General features: G+C 36.6%; 1 long non-coding RNA gene across 1 annotated transcript; it reads right to left on the bottom strand.

Annotated features, from left to right (window-relative positions):
- Nucleotides 1-4,068: 4,068 nt before the first annotated feature.
- On the bottom strand, nucleotides 4,069-25,047 carry LOC136856533 (uncharacterized). The gene is made up of 5 exons (XR_010858385.1): nucleotides 24,923-25,047; nucleotides 13,018-13,177; nucleotides 11,978-12,126; nucleotides 7,214-7,386; nucleotides 4,069-4,438 (listed from the first exon to the last, which is right to left on the bottom strand). It is a non-coding gene; the product is annotated as an uncharacterized lncRNA (long non-coding RNA).
- Between the last annotated feature and the right edge of the window lie 36 nt (nucleotides 25,048-25,083).

The raw sequence follows: 25,083 nt of genomic DNA, 5'->3' as shown, positions 1-25,083 counted from the left end.
TTATGACCTTCAAGCATAGAGTGGCAAGCAGGTGTAGAGGATTGGAATTATGACCTTCAAGCGTAGAGTGGCAAGCAGGTGTAGAGGAATGGAATTATGACCTTCAAGCATAGAATGGTAAGCAGGTGTAGAGGAAAGTGATGGATACTGTTTGAAATTTCCCACAGGAGGATGCAAAATAATTTTGAAAATTTATCAAGGTTAGGGAATTATTTTAATCGGGCAATAAATTTTAAACGTAATATATTGACTTTAGTTGTCGCTTCTTATGGGAAAATATCACTGGTTTTAAAAATCAATTTGCAAATTTTTATGATTCATGGGCAGACATCTTGGCCTAAGAAATTACCCTTTAGACATATTTAGTCATTATTTGTGCCCTTACGGTTGTTATATATGAACCTTTACATTTTGCCAGAAAAACCAACGTTTTTATTATTTTGTATTTTCTTGGAGCCGTCTCCTGTCTCCGTATTTCAAGTCAAGTCAAGGCTCCTCTTCCGTAGCTGTATGTTAATATCTCAACTAATGGTGCTCCTCTCGGAAACTATGTGAATGGTGAGTAGAAGGACGTTTTATTATGATATCCCTCTTTCCATTTCTTCCTTTTTATTCCCGCGAAGCTTTCATGTGTCTCACTCTTAACCCTTCATTAGTTGAATTTATCATTCAATATACAACGGCGAAAAGTGAAATAAAATAAAAACTGAGCCCCGCAACATTGTTAATGTGTAACGAAACTTATAATCAATAACACGCCACAATGACCAGCACCAGAAAATCACTTTATTCAATAAAGATGGCAATGGTGCAATTAATATAAAGCTAAAATTGTCCTTTGACAACAAGAAATTATACAACTAAAAATTTTCCAAAGGAAAACCCGAGGTATGGTTGTTCAAAGTTGTCTTTAAGGACTCAAGACTGCATTTCAGATGCATTTCAGATCGATGATAACTTCTGTGGAATATGATGGAACATTTATTTAAGTTGACCTTTTAATTACAGATGTCCTCGGAACGCTCCCTCACGGCAGACTTGAGGGGCCTAGCAAGAATATTTTTTTTTTTTTTTATCTCAAGCTTTTTTTTTATCTCAAGCTTTTTCCCGCGTGTCCCGGTGTTTTAGCGACGAGGGACTTTATCTCTAGATCCTAAATAGTTGTTACTACAAACTGCACATTTAAACTTGTAAACGGTTTGAACACCATTAATGAAGGATGTGGTCTTTGCTGTGGACTATTTTTCATCTGAAAGTAGATTTTTTTTTTTTTACATTACTAGGGGAAATGTCAGCATATGATGTCCTTTATTTTCTTGCATAATTGTTCTCCTTGATGAGGTGGTTCCAAATACATAGTTTCTTATTCTACTGTGCTTGTTACAGGTTTTATGAAGATTATCTTTCAACTGGTTATCGAATATTCTCACTGGTTAACCATTGTTTGTGAATGTTCGTAAAGAATCTTTTTATACGCTTTTATATAGCTTTTTATTTTTTGTCTCTGTTTTTCTGGGTCAAAAATATTGTAACTCAATTTTCGACCTGTTCCCCTCTTCCGATGGACTTGAATAATTTTTTTTTTCTTTTAATTTCTTGTAAACTTTAAATAATTTTCCCTTGCATTTAAAGGAAACCGAGATCCGACTAAATAATAATTTTCCCTTGCATTTAAAGGAAACCGAGATCCGACTAAATACAGTGTCTTTTTTGAACCAGGATACTTCCAGTTTCCTTCGAAATTGTTTTAGTTACATGATTTCATATTGTAAAATAATGGATATCTCAATATATTTTAATACTGAACCTAATAATGGCTATTTCAATAATGAACCTTTTTAACTTAGTCGATGTACGGTTTACCATCATCATTGGTATATTGTTAAAAAATCATTTGACCATTATGGCATGTCATATTAATTGTATGTTGCGTTTTTTATATCAAATATTATTAATTGTATGTTGCGTTTTTTATATCAAATATTTCTAATTGTATGTTGCGTTTTTTATATCAAATATTTCTAATTGTGATCTTTTTTTATTTGTGATCTTTTTCTTTGACTGCTCACTTTTGTGTGTGTATATTGAATTATAAATTAATTTTGAAATTAGCTGCTAAGCCCATAAAATTTTGATATTTAACAATTAACTGTAAAGTTACAAAATTGAACGCTGCTTGTGAATAAAATAGGTGGAATGGAGAGAGGATACTAAGAAATTATACGTTCTGTATTCATGTTGTGTACTATTTCCGGTAGGGGGGATCGCATTGTAGAAATGAAAATATATTTTCAGAGAGGGATTAGAGAAAAATAGGTTAGCCCCATTTATACGCTAGGTTTTCATTGAACAAAAATATTTCACTGTAAATTTATTTATTCACTTTTGTTTTTACAGAAAATTCTGCTGGGAAAAAAGCCATGTTAAAAGCTCTGTATAGTTTTACTCTTCAAAACTGGATGAATCTTCTAGTACCAAGCTGTTTCAAGAGATTATCAAACAAAAGTCAGATGGGACATAAATAGTGAATTAGTCTATGGAAGTTTATTAAACCTACAAATACTATGTAGTGAATGTATTTATATTGATATAGTGACGCTATAAGAAAAATTAATCCATGCCTGGCGTTGTCACATAAGGGCAATGCTGGTTCACTGAAGTATAAGGCTAAAGAATTTCCCGTTTAGGCCCAGAAGTTACAATAATACTATTCCTCTGCATGCTGAGATATTTATTGGGAAAACCGTTGATTTAGTAATGCATTAAACAACAATGAACCGGAGTGGGAATGACATCTGCAGGACGTGTTGCGTGCATAGTTTCCAGACCAGACGACAGCACAACAATGGACTGGAGTAGGAATGACATCTGAAGATGTGTAGCGCGAATAGTTTCCAGACAGCAGCAAAACAAGGAACTGAGGTGGGAATGACGTCTGCAGGATGTGTTGCGTGAATAGTTTCCAGACCAGACGACAGCACAACAATGAACTGAAGTGGGAATGACATCTGCAGGACATGTTGCGTGAATAGTTTCCAGACGAGAGCAGTCGAGAGCACAACAGTGAACTGAAGTAGGAGCAGGACGTGTTGCGTGAACAGCTTCCAGACGACAGCACAACAATGAAATGGAGAGTGGAAATGACAGCTGCAGGACGTGGTCTGCAAATTGTTTTCCAGATGACAGCACAACAATGAAACGAAGTGGGAATGGCACAAGCAGGACATGTTGAAGGAATAGTTTTCAGACGAGAGCACAACAGTGAACTGGAGTGGGAATGACATCTGCAGGACGTGTTGCTTGAATAGTTTCCAGACGAGAGCAGTCTAGAGCACAACAGTGAACTGAAGTAGGAGCAGGACGTATTGCGTGAACAGCTTCCAGACGACAGCACAACAATGAAATGGAGAGTGGAAATGACAGCTGCAGGACGTGGTCTGCAAATTGTTTTCCAGATGACAGCACAACAATGAAACTGAAGTGGGAATGGCATCAAGCAGGACATGTTGAAGGAATAGTTTTCAGACGAGAGCACAACAGTGAACTGGAGTAGAATGACATCTGCAGGACGTGTTGCTTGAATAGTTTCAGACGAGAGCAGTCTAGAGCACAACAGTGAACTGGAAGAAGACAGCAGGACGTATTGCGTGAACAGCTTCCAGACGACAGCACAACAATGAAATGGAGAGTGGAAATGACAGCTGCAGGACGTGTTGCAAATTGTTTTCCAGATGACAGCACAACAATGAAACGAAGTGGGAATGGACAAGCAGGACATGTTGAAGGAATAGTTTTCAGACGAGAGCACAACAGTGAACTGAAGTGGGAATGACATCTGCAGGACGTGTTGCGTGAATAGTTTCCAGACGAGAGCAGTCGAGAGCACAACAGTGAACTGAAGTAGGAGCAGGACGTATTGCGTGAATAGCTTCCAGACGACAGCACAACAGTGAACAGGAGAGGGAATGACATCTGCAGGACGTGTTGCGTGAACAGTTTCCAGACGAGAGCAGTCAATGATAAACAACATTGATCTGAAGTGGAAATGACAAGCAGGACATGTTGCGTGAATAGCTCCCAGACGACAGCACAACAAGTGAACTGGAGTGGGAGCTTCTGCAGGATGTGTTGCGTGAATAGTTTCCAGACGAGAGCACAACAGTGAACTGGAGTGGGAATGACTTCTGCAGGACGTGTTACAATGAACAGCTTCCAGACGACAGCACAACAGTGAACTGGAGTGGGAATGACATCAGCAGGACGTGGTGTGCAAATTGATTTCCAGATGACAGCACAACAATGAAACGAAGTGGGAATGGCACAAGCAGGACATGTTGAAGGAATAGTTTCCAGACGACAGCAAATCAGAGTATAAAGAGTGGCCTTTTGAAGACCATAAATGATTCGGGTCTGGTAATTTCCTCAGCAGGTAGAGGATCTGAAAATATTAATAACGTAAGAAAGAGTTCAGTGGTATTTTTCTTATTACAAAAGTTTGAAACTTGTACGGAAGAGGATGTATCTTTTTTGTAGAAATTAAACAGGATTTTCGTTATGTCCATGTTTTTTGTATTTCCTGTATGTTGCTTAATTTAATCTAACTTCTAACATAATGCTCAGAGATCAGAAAATATGATAATCTGCTCGGGCTACATAAGGATCAGCCAAACACTTCCCAGAAAGAGTGTGAATGAACGAATCACTTCGTCCTATCATTAATCATACTTATTGTGTCAGGGTAGACGTTATGTTTGTTTATAATGGCAACAACTCATTAAATCACACAATTGGCTTTCTTCCTCTCCTCAAATTCACTAACTTATCCCTCGACAAATAAATATCTAATTTGGTTTAGATAATTACTACACAAATAAATGACAGTGTAACACTAACATCATAAACACTTCAGAGCTGTATTTATTAGATGACAGTAATAGCTTTTTAATTCTTTCGAATCACTGTAGAGCAGCACTTTTTAAAAATCTTAGGGTTAGAAAAGTAAATAAAAAAATAAATTTCTGCAAAGTAAAAAAAATTTCTGCAATCAATTAAAGTTCCCGACTTTCTAGAAAACTCCCCCGTTAGTTATGACCATTTCTCCCACCCAGATCTTTGACCTGCAACTTCTTAAGTTCGATGCCAGCCTACTTGTTCACAAGTGCTACATAGTTATTCGATGCCAGCCTACTTGTTCACAAGTGCTACATAGTTATTCTTCACGGCTATCTTGGCATAGTTATTCTTCACGGCTATCTTGGCTGCCTTCCTAACTACTATTTTACCCACCAAACTTTTATAAAATCTGATTTTTTTCAGCTGCAGTTGCCCGAGCCACAATCTCCAACCTACAATTTTCTTCAATGCCTCATGTAAGAAGGCAGAAGGCAAAGTTAATTTCCTTCAGTAAAGTAGACTATAGTAAAACAGTTTTCATATTAAATCATACTAAAGTAGACTATAGTAAAACAGTTTTCATATTAAATCATACTAGTCTTAATAATTCGTATAGTTTTCATATTAAATCATACTAGTCTTAATAAATCATATTAAGGTTTGATTCCGGCGAGTAGAAAATGGAATGCAATATAAATGTAAATACCAGTTTGGTTAAGTCCACAACTGATATTACTGCCAGTCATTCAGTCCCAAGGTACTGCACCACCACCACATACAATGGGATCAATAGTTCCAAATAGAGGCAAGCCCGGTGACTCCAAACAATTTTTGAACCTTTAAACCTTTGTGCACATGAACAAGTTTGTCAGGCCAAACATGGGTACTATAGTTATGTAAGAAGTCATCAGAAAAAATGGCCTTAGTTCATCCTTATGACCTAGGTAGCTTAATTACGTAGCACAACTATGGCAAACAGCCTTTTCTAAACCCAAAAAAGTCCGATAACAACCAGCTCTTGCACTGAACAATCATTACATCTTTAATGACAACGAAAGGTTACACAGCTTAAGGCGTGAACTCCCAGCATAACGTCGTCCAAGAATCATCAACCATGCTACATCTTATACTATGTAACACAGCTTCTGGTGGCACTAACAAATTCAAAAACAAGAAATTGGAAAATAATCTTGCCTATTGAACACTTGCAAGATAAGCACCTTTCACAAATAAAGGTTTCGTTGTAAGAACACACACGAAAAAGAAAGACATTCAAAAGAACAAAAGAAAAAAAAGAAAAACATTCAAGACAAACTGGAAAAACAATATACTGACAAAGACTGCTATGTATAAAGTGATTAACTGCCAGTCAAGAAAAGTAAGTCACAAACACCTTAAACGCATTGTTTACTCGCACTGCATTTTCAAGACGACAATGATTACAGGAAAGCAAAAAGATCACTGCAGAGATTGAGGACTGAAGGTGTTGATACATAGTATAAAGCACGTCTTGCAGCCAAGGAATTTCAAGGACAAGAATGTTTGAGTCCTTCGATGGGAGAAATGTAGGTGTCCCCAGAATGAAAAATTGTTTCTGGAGTAAAAGCTATTCAGCCACTTCTCTTCACTACTGATCATACATAGTGTATGCTGAAACAGAGGTTTAAAATTTGCAGTGACAACCACGCGCAATTTCACTATTAATGTTAAACAAACCTGTCTTAAATTCTAACAATTAAAAAAAACGCAACTATAGACAATTATATGAGAAAAAGGTTTAAATAAATATTCCTCCATTTTCTAAAAGTATCACTTCTCGCAATGAAGCCTATTAAAACCTCTAGTGTCATGAGTATGCAACATTTGTTAAGAGCATCTTAAATGTGACATATAAAATAAGTACATGAATTTGTCAAGTGAACCTGGAATAAATGCTAAAATCTAATCTTATCAGATTACATCAAGATAAGTACTCGTTTTCTTAAATGCGAAGTATTGCAATTATCTTGGAGATGGAGACATTGATAAGACATTTGACACGAATAAGCAAACTGTCACAAAGTACATTTATAATATATAAATTCCTTGTTATATTTTACTACACAGCTATTTTGTGTGAAAAAGTAAATATCTATTTAAAATAACCTATTTTAAATCTTAACAGCGAGATTATGATGCAGTCACAGTTTGAATTTACCGTCTGTAAATTCAAACTCTGCATATTTATTCTATATCTATAGATTTGCATATTTATTCTATATCTAGAGATTTCATGACTTCTTAAATGGGTCTTTGATAAGCATTTTACATTTTTTCTTACCTTTCAATGAAGTTCCCTAAAATAATTTCCATTTCCACTTGTTTGTTACCATCATCAAATCTTGAACATAGAAATGGTTTGAGGTTGCAGCCTAAGTAGCATCTTATCAAGAACACGATTATGGAATTGACGGTCTGCTTCCATGCCACCAGCGTTCCAACTGTTCAAAGACCCTGTTGACATTACACAATTAATTAAAGTCGCATTTCTGAAATTACACTTCAGTGGAAAATCAAAACAAAAAATAGGAAATAAAAAATTACAAAAAAAATCTGTACCTTTTTTAGAACCACCATTATCATCATTTGGGTTTAATTTCAATCAACGTGTAAAATAAAATGAGATTGTCCTACATTTAATTTGTTAGATAAACGCTTGTCTCTGGGGGTAAATTACTTTTAACAGCATTTGTTTCAATCTGAATGGAAATTACTGATAATGAGATAGACTCACTAAGTGCAAAAGCATAACGCTGACCGAGTCAGATACTAAATTTCTGTTAAGTACTCAAGTTCCTCAGTGATAGATAAACACATCAGCAGGCAAACAGTAGATCTGTTCAGAAATACAAGGTGGCCACCATCATCTGTCTAGAATCTATAAGTGTCACTGTATGAGAACCATTTTTCGCAAACACTGGTGTAATATGTCATTCAGCATATTTTACATTACCAAATATATATACTCTTCTGCTGTAAATTTCAGATTTAAGTCCTGAGCACACCACAGATAAACACTTGAAAAGTTTTTAAAGAGACAGTTTCAGCAGCCTTTTAGCTTACTACTATCTGTCAGTGACTTCTAAATGATAGTTGTCCTCTAGATGTAGATTGATTATAATTTATCAATTTTTGAATTATAACGCAAGAGATTCTAAAGCAATAGCATCAGAGTCACTGGTATTCAGAACATAACAGATTTTACAATTTCTGAAAATATGGAAATACTTGATAATCATTTATAAGTATTTGAAAGTCATCTGCTGATGGAAGTGGAGTATCAATTCATGTTTAGATGAAATGCTATGGTATGAAAAGTATGTCTTAGATTTATAAATTTTCCTGGTCTTAGCTATGCCCCCATACCAATTTTAAAGTGCAGTGAAAATGAACACCTGTACTAACTTTGTTTCATTTACCAGTCTGGAAGATAAAAATATTAAGTCCACCATTCTCAAAGTGATGAATCCTGAAATATACTCTCCTACCGTGTAGAATTACTGAACAATGTAAAATAATTCCAAAATGGACAGGATCAAAAATGAAAGAACAAGAGGAACTACTTAAGTCGTAGAATTATCAAAGAAGGCCCAGGAAAGAAGACTGCAGTGGTATGGCCATGTGATGAGAAGGGATGAGACATATGTAGGGAGGAGAGTGATGCAAATGGAGATGCCTGGTGGGAGAGCAAGAGGAAGACCAAAGCGAAGGTGGATGGATGTAGTTAGAGAAGATCTGAGAGACAAACAGTTGTCAGAGGACGATGTGTTTGACCGAGCCAGGTGGAGGAAAGCTGTCAGAAACATCGATCCCACATAGAAGTGGGAAAAGATGCAGAGAAAGAAGTAAAAGAATTCCAAGAACTAGATGTGCTGCCAGTTTGTGGTAGCTGATATTAGTAACCTTTGGGGGGGGAGGGGTGGGGGTATGGGGAATAGACTGTGGGTGGTGTTGGTTCTTAGTTAATCAGGTCACCTGTCATAAGCTGGTATTGAACACAGTGAGGCAGACCCAGCAAGGAAAACCATGAGTCAACAATCCCATTGAAAACCAAGCTTAAAGTTCAGTGTAATATCTCTTCCTCAGGAGCAAGAACTATATTTGCTTGCTCTGAGATGACTCTGAATAGAATTACTATAATGCTTTCAGGTATCATTATACGACATACGCCAATACTAATTTTCTGCAAAATCTTGATTTCAAGTGATGCAATTATTTTTAATTTTAAACTTGTTTCAGTGTTCACGAGGACAATACTGGAAGATTTTACCATATTCCAGGCTCAGAATTTCCGATCAGCAAGGATAAGACCAGACGTTGAATGTAATGCAGTAAAAAAGACATTGCTCCTCACATTCATTTGCGGGAGAGCTTAGGAATTTGTAAGAGAATATCGGTTCATGTTAATATTTCAAAGAGCTGCAAAAATCTGCTACAAAGAATATTTTTGCAGAACACCTAATGAAGCAGTCAGGCTGAAGTATTCTCGCAAACTTAGATCACATACAACATTGCTAATATTACCTTATGTGCTTCTGGATAATCTGCGAACCCTTGTGCCTGAGAGATCTCAAATAACTCCTGTGGGAAGTCAAAATGATCTACCCTACCAGTTGTAGATCTGAACGGCTCTGAAAGAGTGCCACTACATAGACAAGACAACTGAGCACCACCACCTGTGTACTTGATCATTAAGTTTTACCTCAAAACTGACAGTGAAACGCCTAGTCATTATAATGGATCAAAGATTAATTTCTAATATGTTTTGCTTTTGGTTAAAAACTCTTATGAAATGCAACTGAATTTTCCAGCTACAACAACTCAGGACGCATTAAGATTGCTTCTGTACAGTACTGTAAAATTGAAAATTATGCATAAGCTACCGTTCTCTTTCAAATAATGTAGTTATCACTAAGGATATAATAGTGATCACAAAATTTGACATGACAGCAACCTTAAGCAATGACCTCTGTCCAAAATTTTATGGCAGGAATGAGTTCAGCACCCAACACCAGCTGAAATTCTATTGTCATCTATTGAGTGAGATGTCTTCTGTAGTGCATAAGCTATCTAAACGGCAGAAGCCAGTCATCTTTGATGATGAGTCACCTTCAACTTAGAACCTTAGTGTCTGATTTTGTTAAATATGACAATGTCCAAATCTTAATCGCAACTCTTTACTTTGAACATTTCAAAGCTTTTTAGGATGGTGGGTTTTAGAATTCTGCAATGTATTCGTCTCAAATTTGACTGCTTTAGAATGCCTAATCACCTCAAATTAGGTGAAATGACATTGCAGTAATGATCGTCAGCTCAAGGTGCGAGTTGTATTGATTTTTCATGTATTTAATAGCAATCAACTTAGGATTCAAGATGATCATTTTTGGACATCCTACATAACCTCCATGCAAAAGAGCTTTTACTCCAGAACTTTAAGCCAAAAGTCACAAAGTTATTAAAATCTGTATTGCTTCATTGCAGTTAAATTCCTTTCATAGCATTAAAATTTGTTCATGAAAGATTTTAAAAACTTTGAAAAAAAACCAGTGTAATCTTGTGCAAGGAGTCTTTTGTGGGCTGAGAGACTGATTTCAGCGAAGCTAAGGTAACACTTCTCCTTGACTAAATTAAAATCTTTTAATTTTCTTACTTCATTCATATTTATTCAGGATAATTTTTTACTAGAAATTTTGCTACCAATATCTGCATAACATTCAGTGTTCAAGAATTCCTTTTGGTTTACAGGCACAGTATGTACGTACTTATGAAGTTGCAAGAGAACCCTAACATACGGTTTTTCATGCATGCCTGTGCATTTTTTTCACGTCACCCTGTGTCCCAGGCCTGTACCCATTTTCTTTAACTCAAACATGTGCCCTTTTCCGATGCAAACACGTTCCCATACTCGATGCAATCCCGTGCCTTTTTTTCCAATGCAAGCCTGTGACCTATCTTAATGTAAGCCAGAGCTTACTGCAACCCTACACACTTTCTTAATGAAAGCCTGTACTTTCAATGCTTTTTTTTTAATGTATCAGTGTGAATCGTGTAGGATATAATCCAGGTGCGAAAGCTGTGAAACTAGAGCTGCGAGACTAGGATGAATAAATTAATTACATTTTTTCTGGAGTTACCACAGTATTGTCACTTACTTTTGTGAGAGCCCATATATCGAGAGTGAAGTAAAAAATAAAAGATGGTTGCAGATGCTATCAGTTTTATTAAATATGAAATTTTTGATGCTTCAGTAATGTGGTAACAGTACTTATGCCTATCTGACGTTTTATTCTCTTTTTACTCGAAAACCATCTGTAATATTATGTCCTGGGTAGTATCAATAAGCTGACACCCTCACCAAACCATCATCGACTAACAAATTGACTAGATGTTAAACTGCCGTTAGAATAAAGCGGCAATTAGGTCTCACAAATTATGAACATTTTTCTTTAGAAAAAACTAACAGGAATTAAGAGGCCCTCAAGGCAATGACAATTGAGCCACGATGCCAAGCTTGCAAGTTAAAACTCTTGGTTATTCCAATGTGAAACAAACACTATGGCCCCTAGGTCCATGGTTTGAGCAAACCTTAGATCCCTACTAGTGTACATGAATTTTGAAAGGATCCTACCATCCTTTAATATTTAAGTTCTCTAGCATCGTGACATTAAAGGTCACTGACTCCGATATCATTAGTTGAATTATACGTAGTATATTTCAAGAGGCCTGGGGGGAAAAGGCGAACCAACTAGTCTGACCAAGTGCTTTCGTGTTTAAAGCACCTCCTTAGGTGCATTTAACACGAAAAGGCTTTGTTATACTTTTGGGAATTTTGTCAATAACAGGCAATAGATAAAATTGTGAAAGGTCAACATAGCAATGCTATTAAAAAAAAAAGCTGATATATGCCAATGAAGTTGTATATTATGCCTCTTAGCAGAATTCCAAAATTCAGTAATTCAGATTTATAGATATTAAGATCAGACTACTCTTGATATAACAAGGAGGACTGATCATGGAAATGCTAAGTGACCAAAAAAATCTTTACCTTTATTGTAGACTTAACAATGGGGTCTTTAGTACAACTTTTGTTCTGGAAGTCCAACCTAAACTTCATTGTCCAATGAAGTCTGGAAGCATTAAGCGACAGTTTTTGCTTTTCTCTTTTCGAAATGCCCTCCTCCTTGTGTGAGGTTCCTGAAAAATTAAAATATTATTTATCTTGAGTGAGCAGAATTGCAACATGCAAGTTACAGTCTGAAATTTGCCTGTAGTCCAGTTTTAGATTTTCTTGTGAAAATCTGAATGTTTCGAATCTAGGTCAGTTTAGTTGAAAAAAAAGTTACATTATGGCACTTTATGTGATTTACACCCATCTTAGTTACGTATATCGTGATTTACCAGAGTTTTATAACCCTTATTAATCATTAACATTACAAAACCCCGTGAATTTAGCTTCATTATAGAGATTATCAGTTACTTGGCAGTTACATAATTTTCCCCTTTAACTCACAAAATCTCAAGCAAACAAGTGTTTCTAAACCATGAAACTCAACTATACCATGGGTTAAAGAAAAAAATAGTGCAATCCGTTCAAGTTGTTTTAAAGAAAATGAGAATGCAGGATATTCAAGCAAATACCCATGATTATGCAGAAAAATATTGCCAATAAGCTACTTACATCACTGGAGCCCATGCAAATTCCATTGCTTATATTGAAAGATTGTAACAAAAATAATGCATTTAGCAATTTTGGATGGGTAAACACTGGCAAAAGTCTTCAAAGCCACAGTAGTGAGTTAGGTTTGGTTCAACCTATGGAGAACTCAGCGGAACTGAAAAGTTTCTCGAACTATATCCTCTGAACTTCAATACATAGTACGATAAGGTATTGAGGATTCTCAAAATGTCCTAGTGCCCTATTTGTGAATTCTACTTTAGTGTCAAAATGTCCTAGTGACATATTTGTGAATTCTACTTTAGTGTAATACTCCAAATGTCATAAGTTTGAGACTCAAGTATTTGAAGATTCCGCTTTCAATACAAAGTACTAAGTAGCAGATATACTGTCAGGGACTAATATTTTACCTTTATTGCAATTATAAAGCTTGGATCTTCAAGAACAATTTGGTGTGGTAAGACCTTCACGCCTCTCTCATCTGCATAACCGAGAGGTCAGATGCCTGTAGTCATCAAGCTACAGATCCCATTTAATTAAGTTGCCTTTCTTCCATGGTACTGATGGATCCTGAAAAAATTTCAAAGAACTAAGTTTTTTTATTTAGGAAAAGGGTTATTAAATCCAAAAATCTTTATTCCATTGCCTTAATCAAGGAGCAAAAAACCTAGAATGAATAATGAGTTGACTAGTCATGATCACGTATTCCTCTTCTCCTGAACTTGAGTCCAGTCTTTCCAAAAACTAAACTTTTGTAACAGGAACAAGTTGATCAATCCACTTTCCAAAAATTACCATTTTCCCCTTAAAGTTACATTCTTCAAAACTATCACTTAGCCATTAACGAGGCCATTCTTCCTAAATTTTGATAATAATCCAGACAATGCTGAGCAATCCTACTAACACAAACAGAAAGAGTGAACTTTTTGGAAACACTGAAGCAATTTTTTACAAGAATCCCCACACAGATTATCAGGAATAGTTCTGAATATAAATGGTTGTCGAGAGAAATGCAATGTTTAACTTTAAAATAGTTGCAATTGACAAGTGAACTGATTAGATGTCTTCAAAGTACACCATAACTCGATTCCTGGTATACTGACAGCTTTTGAAAGTATCCTATTGACTTGTAGCTGGACCAACTTTTGCTGTTGAGTAATTGGGTAGATGAATGGGGTTGGCCAAATTGGGCTTCTTTATTTACGATCGCCTATCATGGTCTGGCAAAAGCCCTTGCTTCTTGAGTATGTTTTGTTTAACTTTGCAGAAATCTTAAGCCGTCTCTAAATCATGATCCTTTCTAAGTCAAAAGAGTAATTGGGACAATATACTACGCGGAATGCAGTGCTATTTAAGAGATTGAAGCCGAAATAGTCAGGGTAAGATTAAGCAAATGACTAACGCGTATAAATTCCATGTTTAATGGCTGTTAAAGAGCCAGATTTAAGTGGAACTTTAATTTAGAATTAAAAACACAACAACAGATCAGGATAATCCTATGAAAATTTACCTTGGGAATTAACTTTAACCGGAAGTTTTTGACTAATGTGCTCGATTGCAACTTGCTTTTCACAGTTTCTGAAAACTTGCTATACTTCCTCCTCTCCCCTACTTACTACCAACTGTACACAAAAGTGGCAATTGTAATTAAACAGACAGACATGCAGCCCAAAACATCTTCAATGTAAGGTGCAAATCTTTGCCACAATTCTCTCAAAAGATTTCTCAACTTAAAAATGCAAACTTTAACTTGAATCTTTCCGAATGGTTTTGCCTATTTCCATCACACTGCATTTTTGGTTACCAGTTACAGTTTGAGTAAATTAAGTTTCAATGGGGGGCGGGGTTACAGCATAAGATCTGAGAATCAAATATTTACAATTCCGTACAAGATACCTGAATGCAAGAAAATCAAAACAAAGAATTCCTCGAACTTGCAAAACTTTTATGATAGAACTTGGCAAGCTGGTCCAGCCTTGAATGATAGGGACTAATATGAACTTACCATGAGTTAAAAGATTTTGATTTTATTTATAAAAACTTTGTTATAAAGCCAAGCACTGGGGCACACCCAGCCCAACAAGTGCTCAAGAGACTGAAAAGAGGGAGCTGGAGTGGTTGGACAGAAAGAATAAAGGAAGGGGGAATGGGGGTAAGATAAAAGGCTAAAATGTTGGTGCAATCAGGGGCCACAGTGACGCCACGAACAACCTTGACTAATGCCTACAGTTCGCCACGCTAATACCTTTTAGATTTTATATAAAAAGAAAGTTACTGCATGAATGATAAAAAACTCTTAGTAATCAACAGTTACCTCTCAAATATCTCAAAACTATCACCAATTTCAAATACTAATTTTTGTCCATGGAAACGACCATATTTATTAACATGGATTTAAAACAATTTCTGACTAATTAACATTAGTACTTGCTTTTAATTAGAGTTGTTATTATATCGTATATTTCTTGAAATTCCTGTAATGTCATGATGACAAATAGGGCTTTAAATGTTTTCCTTGAAGGAGACGATTGCAGGCAAAAACAAGACCAAAACGAAATTTGTACAGTAAATGCATGCTATATATTGTAGGTACAGCAATTCTAAAAAAAAATTAAGTACTTTGTGCTGCGGCTACCAAGTAAAGTCGTAGTTCACTTCGAGTATTAACTATACCAAAGAGTAAGTCTCCTCATTAAGGGTCAATGAAGCTTGCTCATAAAAATATTACAAGGACATTCAAACATATGACACCGCGGATTCAAAACGATGCCCCTAAAATCAAATATCAGTATCAGTATAACAACAGTTACAGTTTGGTGTCTATTGGCTGCATAAGTATTATTGGCGTCATTGTAAACTAGTAAACCATTCCCACTTTTCTTCATTTATTATAACCAGGTAACTTTTAGCCCAATTAAAAAAGGGAAATGCTTTTTGTGCAATGCGAAAACGCCATGCATTGTCTATAACAGACGTGGTTAACTTCTGCAAAAACTCGACAGCAGTGTTTGTACCAGAGGCTTGTGTGAATTACATAACATCGTCTCTTCGGTTGTTTGTGACAAAGAAACGTTAAGAAAATGTCTTAAATTCTTTGCTAATAGTGATTCAAAGAAGCTGATGCAAAAGAAAACGAGGTTTGGATGAAGTGGTTTAGGCTACGTTTAGGTGTTGACAGAAAGGTGAGCATATTCTCCTGACTCGACAGCGGGCAACAAACAGGTCAACTGACTAAAAAATGGAAATTAAAGGATTAAGCAAAATTAATTTGTTAAAATGCACTCGAATAAAAAAGTACAATAACTTGAAAGGATTTTCTTGTGACTTCTAACTAAATTACAGAATTATAAATAGAGAGAGAGAGAGAGAGAGAGAGAGAGAGAGAGAGAGAGAGAGAGAGAGAGAGAGAGAGAGAGAGAGAGAGAGAGAGAGCATACATAATTCTCGATATGTAATCGTAAGCAGCGTGATCAACTGACGTAAAACAATGGAAACAAAAACTTCGTTGGTTGTTAAAATGCACCCGAAATCGGTAACCAACACACTATACAAACTTAGTTTTGATGTTTTGACAATAAAAAGAAACGCATCTTCCTCTGTACGACTGACTATACATACGTAGATTTTTTTAATGGGAGTTTAAGAACTTGAGTTGTTTGTGGGGGAGGAAGGTCATTAGATGACGAAAGAGAACGATTGGCTGTTTCATTAACGCACGGTCTAGAGAGATGTATATACTTTATTTCATATATTTCATTTCACTTAAGTCGCGATGGGGAATGGTAAAATATATCTATGAAACAACAACAAGTGTCTCAGTACCCAACACCTAAAACAACCTCACAGCCCACATAAGTTAGACACGTGAATAATTTTATTCCAGAAAGGAAGCTATCATTCATGAAAGTATGAACACTTCGTAACATTGAACTTTAATATCCAGGTTGTTGCTGAAGAGAAAAAATGTTTTGATATCCCTGACATACAGTAAGCTTAACCACGTTAACTAGGCTATGTCAAGCTTTGCAACTCAACTGAGCACAATGACAGCACAGAAAACTTACGACGGCTGGAAGAAAATTGTCACAGGTAGGAGCCAGGTGGATTGGTAACAATGCGGTACATTGGCTTATCTGCCACCAATTGCCCCCCTTATTACCAAAGGTTAATTCCTTATCGTGCCAGAAATATCGTTTAACAAGCGATGGTCTGTATTCCCGTAGGATGAAATTTGCTTGGTCTGTGTTCCCGGAGGATGAAATTTGCTTACTGACAGATGATTTTTCATAAATGACTAGCAGGTCTTGAATCTTAACCTTGTAGCAGTTTTTTTTTTTTTATATCTGCGCATTAACGAATTCAAGTCAATTTGTGTGGTGCTTCCTACCAAGTGCTAAGTGATAGAAAATTATCTCAGCCACTAAATCTAAGCAGTAAATTTAATGTAGCCTCACATTTTAGACTGTTACAGCCCCTCGAAAATTGTAAAAATTATATTACACAAAACCTATGCAGTAATGCATACCATTATGGACAATATGTTTGCTACCATACGAACTACGAAAACTTGGCAATTAAGCTGCCGTGAAGGAAATTAAAGAGTTCACACATTTGCCCTGATATATTTTGACACAGAAAAACCTTAAAAGCTACTCATCTGATGGACCAAGTTAAATTCCTCCATGTTCGGACGATTCATCTACTTAACGATGTTAATTATTAACAGACCGAAAGGCAAAAACATCGGAGCGTTTTTCCACAACGAAGATACTTATGCGTAACTATCTCCTAACCTCTAAATCGTTTTGGTACAATATTTCTGTTAATGAAAATTAATACTTTACGTTTCAAAGCATTTCATATGCTGATTTCAACTAATATAGTCCTGCCTCTATTCTTCATGTAAACTCAGGCTTCCATAAAACCCGGACTAACTTCAGACCGTATATCAGGTACTAATTTGAAAACAATGATAAAAATATTATGATAATACATAGGTTGCATTAAATTTTGGCACGGATTGCACTAATACTTATCTATGTACGTGTCAATAGAATTATATGTCTTCAGTCTGCGTGCCCGATTCCGGCAGACACCTTTCAGCGTGGGCATAGTTTCATAACTTGTTCCCAAGTTGTCGTTCATTGTTGCAATTCCCGAATTGCAGCCAAGATTTGTGAAAAACGCATCAATACTTGCATATATAATATTGCAATGTTTTGAATCGTGGGGAGACGAACAATTTTTACTAATAGCAAAGTTATGAAAAACTTCAGTCACTAGCTGTGATCTTTAGTTGTTACAAGATTGCAGTTAAGTATGTTTTAAAATGTGTTGTGTTGAAAGGTCATACTAAAGTAATGACATGCAAATTCTTCTTTGTATGATTTCAGTAACTTAGTTTGTAAAAGTACGCGAAAACATAAGAACATAAGCTGAGAATAATTCAGTGCAAAAAGGACAATTTAAAAAATCTGTGTACGGGAATATTTGAAAAGGGTTATTTGGCTTTATATCTGAACACAAGCATTTTTACGTAAACATTTTAACGATACTGCCCCTCTCTACACTGCGTAACACCTCAAACTTTTGTCCGCTTATATACTTTTGCCCTGTGCACTTTAAAACCGTGGGCCAGGCTTTATAAAAAGCTCCTGATTCCGCCAACCTAACCTAACCCTAAATCTAAGCACTCTTTCCACGGACACCTCTAGGGTTACGAATTCGGTTGGTTTTCGGGTTGGGAGTAGCAGTCCAAGGATATTATAGCGAGCATAATTGGGTAACATAAAAAAAATGACCAATTTCTGGTAATTTTTAGGCCCTGGGTGAAGGTATCTGGCCACACACTAAAGTTCAGTATTGATTACTTCTTCTCACTAGCTGGTATGGGATACAGTGACTGTAACTTGTGGGTTATATATTACAAAGGAAAAGGAAAATACAGATTTCAGTACAATATACTGTGTATTAGCGTTGAAGTATATTTTACACTACCATTTTTTCATAAACAGCGAATATTAATTTTCCCAAAAACATTTAATAACGCAAAACGAACTATTACACCAAATGAACGTAATCTCTAGCCAAATATAACGCTATTTTAGCCTACTTGATTGACCGATCATGGAGAAAAAATACAGCATTGTAATAACTAAGTTTTTAACAGCTATGAAAGTCACTGGTTATCATATGAAGTGTGGAATGATTTTACCTGCAATCTTATGTCCACACGCATATGAAATACAAAAGTTTTTAAAACTACTTTCCATACAAACACGAACGCGTAGAATAGCACGCTTTCACTGGTTTGCCTTCATTGCAGCCTTCTAAAAATAATTTTAGTAAGATAAAGTTTGTCTCACAACTATTTGGATGTAAAATTAGAAGATTTAATTTCAGACGAATTTTTAATAAAAATAGCGATCGACTTTTAAAATCGTGATAAATCACCTCAGTATTAACCGATTACCCTAATAATTTTCATGGTTATTGCCACAATTCTCTGAGAATATGCGAGACAAAAAAAGTAGGTGGTAATAATTTGCTTAATCTGTTGTTGATTTAGGTACGACAGCAAAGGTGTTCCGTAGTCTTGAGTCACTTCAACAATGATACAGCAAATTAAACAGGATACAAGATCTGTGATAATCTGAGATTTTTCTGTATCAGGTGACCGGTTATGCAGCTTAATTCTGGAGACTCCGGCCCCAAAACAGGACCATTTCAGTGCACAATTATTTGTCAACTGCATCAAACCAACATTCTGATTGTATTCTTGTGAAACTCGTAATATCACCCAGTAGCGCACAGTTAAAGTCAAACATAGCTGTCCTTTGTGAATGAAGCTAAAATCCTACGAAACTGCCACTACTTACCGGACGAAGCTTCTAAGCTATCAAGTATTGATAGTCACACAGAAACATCAAGGCCCCATTGGTTAATGGTGGCTGTCGAGATAAAAAAAAAAAAAATAAAACCAGACCCAAGATCTCGCCCGAGTATGGCAACGTATTGAAAAAATTTGAATTTTTCACGATACTATAAAACCCAGGTATGTTTAAAAGTAGCAGATAAAGACCTTTGGTTCTTGATAGCAAACTCCTAAATGAATGTATTAGTTCCATAAATCCAAGGATCCAGGGCTCAAAGGCCTGGAATATTTTTTTTTTTTGCAACAAATTGCAGACCAGGAGTATGAAAGCTTACATCAATTGATGTTAACTACAGATAAGGAAGAACACGGGAGTAACAGGGAAGACTTTAAAAACTGCTCTGTCTACGACATACACCCTGTAATACGATGCTAGAATTGCGAACATCAGGATATAAGCATGACAAATAGACATGGGACTTGTCACCTCTAAGTGAAGGAATGGCTTCAGATTTAAAGAATTTTGATTCATCAACGTTCAGTTACTAATCACAGGAAACATTGTCCGGAATACAAAGCGGCAAGAATAAACATTACAACAGATAATGGAGAGTACCCCTGCAATCCTTTGAAGGGTGGGAAACATCCTTTGTAGCATTGGGAAACAAGTATATTGAAATACACGAGCAGATTATAAGCACATCGACTGCTAACACAAATTACTTTAAAGTAAAAGATAAAAGCAACGAAGGCTACCCTTTAATTTTATCCTAAGCCCACGTCATAAAAACCTGTTGTGGAGAATGACTATTCTCCCTTAGTAACAAGTGTAAGGCAAACAAGAAAAATGGAACTGAGGTACTTAACCCACCAATAGGAACTATGCAGATTGAAATATTGGTAATATCAAAATGAAAACCGTGCTGTTAAAAATGTTACGACAAGTTAAAAGATATGACAAGAGTCTGGTTCGAATACAAAGTTGCAAACAAAATAGTAACTGGATGATCTGATGTAAACTTGTAGGTCTGAGAAGCTAATTAAACAAAAAGAATCTAGTGAGGTCCAAACCCGTTTTGAACATGATAAACAGCGGCGATAACAGTGAATATGCTTAAGCGATTCAGGTCAACAGGTTAGGAAATTGGCCATTTGCAATAAAAACCTTCAAATTATGTGGGGACTGTAACCTGAAATAACTGGGGAGCAGTCCTCAAGTTAATGACTTAAACCAAAGGTTATATGAATAAGGGACGTCTTAGCAAGTCTGCCGGCAGCGTAACCTAACCATAAATTTTCTTGAGCGAAATCTGACGGTTGGGCAAATCTGATAAGCTGTGCGGCTAGTCGGCGGGCATTGGAAGATTCACTAGAGGTGATATTGGGGACGGGAGGAGTGTGCTGGGGTCACTGAAACATTCAATAACAAATATTGTAAAACAATAACTACCAATTATTACATCAACAATTTCCATTAATATTTTTCATTAACGAGACTTTTCATAAATTCATTGTAAATTATTGGGCACTTGGCTGGTTGATTTTAATTGCTGTCAGTGTTTACCTATTACCATTTTCCCTATCGTTCCTCTCCACCGATGGCGCTCTGCAAGACCAACCCAACTCATTCGTAATATACACAATTACGTACACATTCTGAAATTTATATGACGTATTCTATATTAACTTTCAAACCCACACTGCCATAACGCAGAAAATAGTAAGATCTTTAATTCTTTTCTGACAAGACACTTTCAGATCTAATATAAACTGGGAGCTTAATTGCACAGCCTTTGAGCTGCCAAATTCAAAGGCCAACCCAACATTCGGTTTGTATCTTACTTGTTACTTGTTGACGGCTTATCCAGGTCTGGCACCACTTCCAAAGCGCTGGAGGACCTCCACTATCAAATTAATAGTTTATTCATTCAGATGTGTTTGCTCACACTGCATATTCCACATTCACTGTTTGATACTCCATATCATAGCAGCGTTTAAACAAAAAAGTTTTAAGTTTCTTTTTGAAAGACTTCAAACCCTCAATCTGCCTCAGCTCAAGAGGAAGCTTGTTATATAATCTAGGAGCTGCGTATTTGAAGGCTCTGGAGCCACACTGAGGAAAAAACGCGGCTCTACCAACTTGAAACCATCTGTAACTACCAGGTCATATAATCTGTAATAAGTCCCTCAAATATCGAGGATTGAATTGAACTGAATGAAGACTAGGCCAAAGGCCAAGCGCTGGGACCTATGAGGTTATTCAGGGCTGGAATGGAAATTGACAGTAAAAGGTTTGAAAGGTGTAACGGGGAAAACCTCGCAGTTGCACTGTGAATCAATTGTTAGGAGAGGGTGGAAAGTAAGATGGAAGAAAAATATGAGAGGAGGTACAGTAAAAGGAACGAAAGGGGTTGCAGCAAGGGGCGGAAGGCACGCTGCAAAGGACCTTAAGTAATGCCTACAGTGCACCACATGAGGTGCACTGACGGCACTATCCCCTACCGGATAAAATATTGAGGAGAGCCTGTCTTAACAACTTGATGGGTCAAAACACAACTTTAATATTATTCTGGCCTTCACCGGAAGCCAGAGCAAATCAAGACGGGTCAGGGGCGTCATTTAGGGGGAGCTGGGGGGGCAACTGCCGCCCCAAGACTCAACTTGCCCCCAGTTTCAACTTGCCCCCTCACCCCACCAACCCCCAAGAAGTAACAGCAGCTGGTTCTCCATTATTCCTACCGAAATTCAAATGTGTCATCAATTAAGTTATATCTGTCTACCTATTTTGTGTGCTTCAAAAAGCCAAACCGCCTTCGCCCCCACATCAAAAATCTGAAATGACGCCCCTGAGACGGGTAATCCTGTCCCGCAAAACAACCCCTTTATTAGTCTGGCAGCTCTGTTCATAATTTTCTGCAGTTTCTTGAGCTGTACATTGGGCAACTTATAGTACACCGAGTTACAAGGCTACAAACGGTTTATGACAGTTGATGACAAGTGTCTTAACAGAGCTCTCAAGATATTTCCTCACAAAGGCTATATTTTTGAGAAGATATCCAGCAACTTTTACTATATTAATTTGTAAACCAAGTGTCAAATTACAATTCAACTACACCCCGAGATCACAGACCCTATCAATTGTCTGGACCCAATTTTCATTTATACACACTTAATCAACAGCCAAACCTGAGGTTACTTTCCTAACCAACTATCATAAGCTCAGTCTTATTTTCATTCAATTTAAACTTTAAAAGTCATCCATTGTTTAATATTCGACAGAACTTCATTTAATTTTCTATTTGTATCCTCAATATTTTAATTTTCTATTTGTATCCTCAATATTTTTTGTAACAATGAAATAGAATTGTGTGTCATCGGCAAACAACTTAAATTCTACTCCAAGATTATGTAGCATATTAGACAGACTAACTGTACAGATGCAAAATAGTACAGGGCCAAGCACACTTCCCTCAGGAACCCCTCTTGTCAAGGGTTCATACGATGACAAGGCATTTCCAATCTGTACACAGTACGTTCTCTCTTTCAAATAGTCCTTCAAAAGCTCAAGTGCATCATCTAAGACTCCGATGGATTGGAGATAATCTAGGAGTAAATCATGTGCAACTGTGTCGAAAGCAGCACTAAGATCCAAAAGCACCAAAATACCACACTTATCCTCATCCATTATTTCCAATAAGTCATTTACCACTGAACATATAGTTGTCTCTGTGGAATGTAATCGTCTGAATGCAGACTGGCAATCGGGAATAACACCTGCACTATTTAGGTAAGCCACCAGTTGTTCGAGGATCGCATATTCCATAATTTTTTATATAAAAGATAAATTTGATACAAGTCTATATGAACTCATCTCCTGAGAGTCAAGAGTACCCTTTAAAACTGGCTTAACAATTGCAATTTTCTCAGAGAGCGGAATTTACGTTCAGAGATGCAGCAATTTACGATCTTCAAAATCACATACTCAAAAGTAAGAAAGTTCTCAGCTGCAACTATTTCCGATATAAGCACAGGCTCTGAAGAACAATTTGTTTTCTTGGCTTTCTTAATTCTAGTGACATCGTCAATAGTTCTTCTACTAAAAATAAGACTTAATGATCAACAAATTCTTTCGTTTAACTTTGTCAGCATGTTATCTTCTCAGGTTAAGGAGCAGCCATATTTTTCATGATTAACTCAACTTTCATTCCAAGATTTTAAAATTTCGTGGCCCAATCTCAAACACATGTGCAGACTCAGCACTCCTGTCGTTAATTGCAGAATAACCCCAGCACTAATTGAGCTACATTGGCTCCAAGCAAAAGCTAGAATAGAATATAAAATACTTCTTACAGTCTTTAAAGCACTAAAATATGGTGAACCAACATATCTGAGAAATTGCTTAAGCGTCTATAGACCCGAAATGAATATTGTAATCAGACATGCAAGTTAAGCACATAGGCTATTTGAACCTAGAACAAATTGTAAGTCAGGCGAGAGAGAATTTGTACACTGAGCACCATGACTATACAACAAAATACCGCCCGACCTGAAGATCATACAAGAAAAGGCAAATTTAAAAACGAACTAAAGACTTATTCTGCAGGATCTATGATACTGACGAGAAAACACTAAAAGACAATTATAAATATAAGAAGCACCTTATTTTGAAGGCGTACAAGGGGCCGCCAGAGAGAGAATCATCCCTGTGGAGGGCTGTACATAAAATCAAAATGTGAAACAGTGAAAATGGACAGCTGATCCTGCAATTCAGCACTTTTGGCTTTTTGACTCTCACATTGCTTTTTAACCTTTTTATATTCATCTTGAAGACTTTCATAATGATCCCGCCGCCATTTCCAGGCATACTCATAGCAATTTGGGCATAGCCACTTCAATTTCGTAGTGTTTTTCTTACTTCAAGATGCACACATTCTTTGTGGTACCAATCACACATTCACATCCAATCCATTCTCCTTGTTCTCTATCTTCATTCATGCAAGAAGGGCAGATCACTACAGTGTTTTTACTAGACATAACTAGGTACCCCCATTAATGGGGTGGGACAGAGTTAAAAATAACTTCGCCGTAATTGCACCGTTTCACTCGGAGCAACACAAAACACGTCCGACCGGCACCACCTCTTATCATCTTGGCTCGAATTTACTTGACATCTGTAGCTATTCTTGTGTTGATTCCAAGCATTATACATGGAAGCAAATTGCCAATTATAAAACGAGTGGAGTTGCACTAAGGAAACTGGTTTTTTTCTCGTCTCTAAACGAAGATTTCAGACCTATCTAGTACATTTTGACAAAAAGAAAACGTTAAACCAATCACCATAGTCAACCGTGGTAAGGGCCGTGCACTCCCAACATTAGTTCCTACCCTAAAACTTTCGATACCTTTTGGGGAGAGAAAAAAAATTAATGGCGAAAACTTACTACAAAGAGTCCCAACTTGGCACAGACACCCAACCTCCAAGAAAAATTTTTCGGCAAAATTGAACCAATTGTAAGACATAATTTCTGGTAAATTCTAGTTGCAGATACCTTTCAGAGACTGCCCATTCACGGACGGTATGTTAATGAGGTGGGCTTTCGAT

The sequence above is a fragment of the Macrobrachium rosenbergii genome, chromosome 36, assembly GCF_040412425.1.
Source record: "Macrobrachium rosenbergii isolate ZJJX-2024 chromosome 36, ASM4041242v1, whole genome shotgun sequence".
NCBI classification, from domain to species: Eukaryota; Metazoa; Arthropoda; class Malacostraca; order Decapoda; family Palaemonidae; genus Macrobrachium; species Macrobrachium rosenbergii.
The sequence above is the reverse complement of the archived record's forward strand: the minus strand, read 5'-3'. Positions and strand labels throughout refer to the sequence as shown.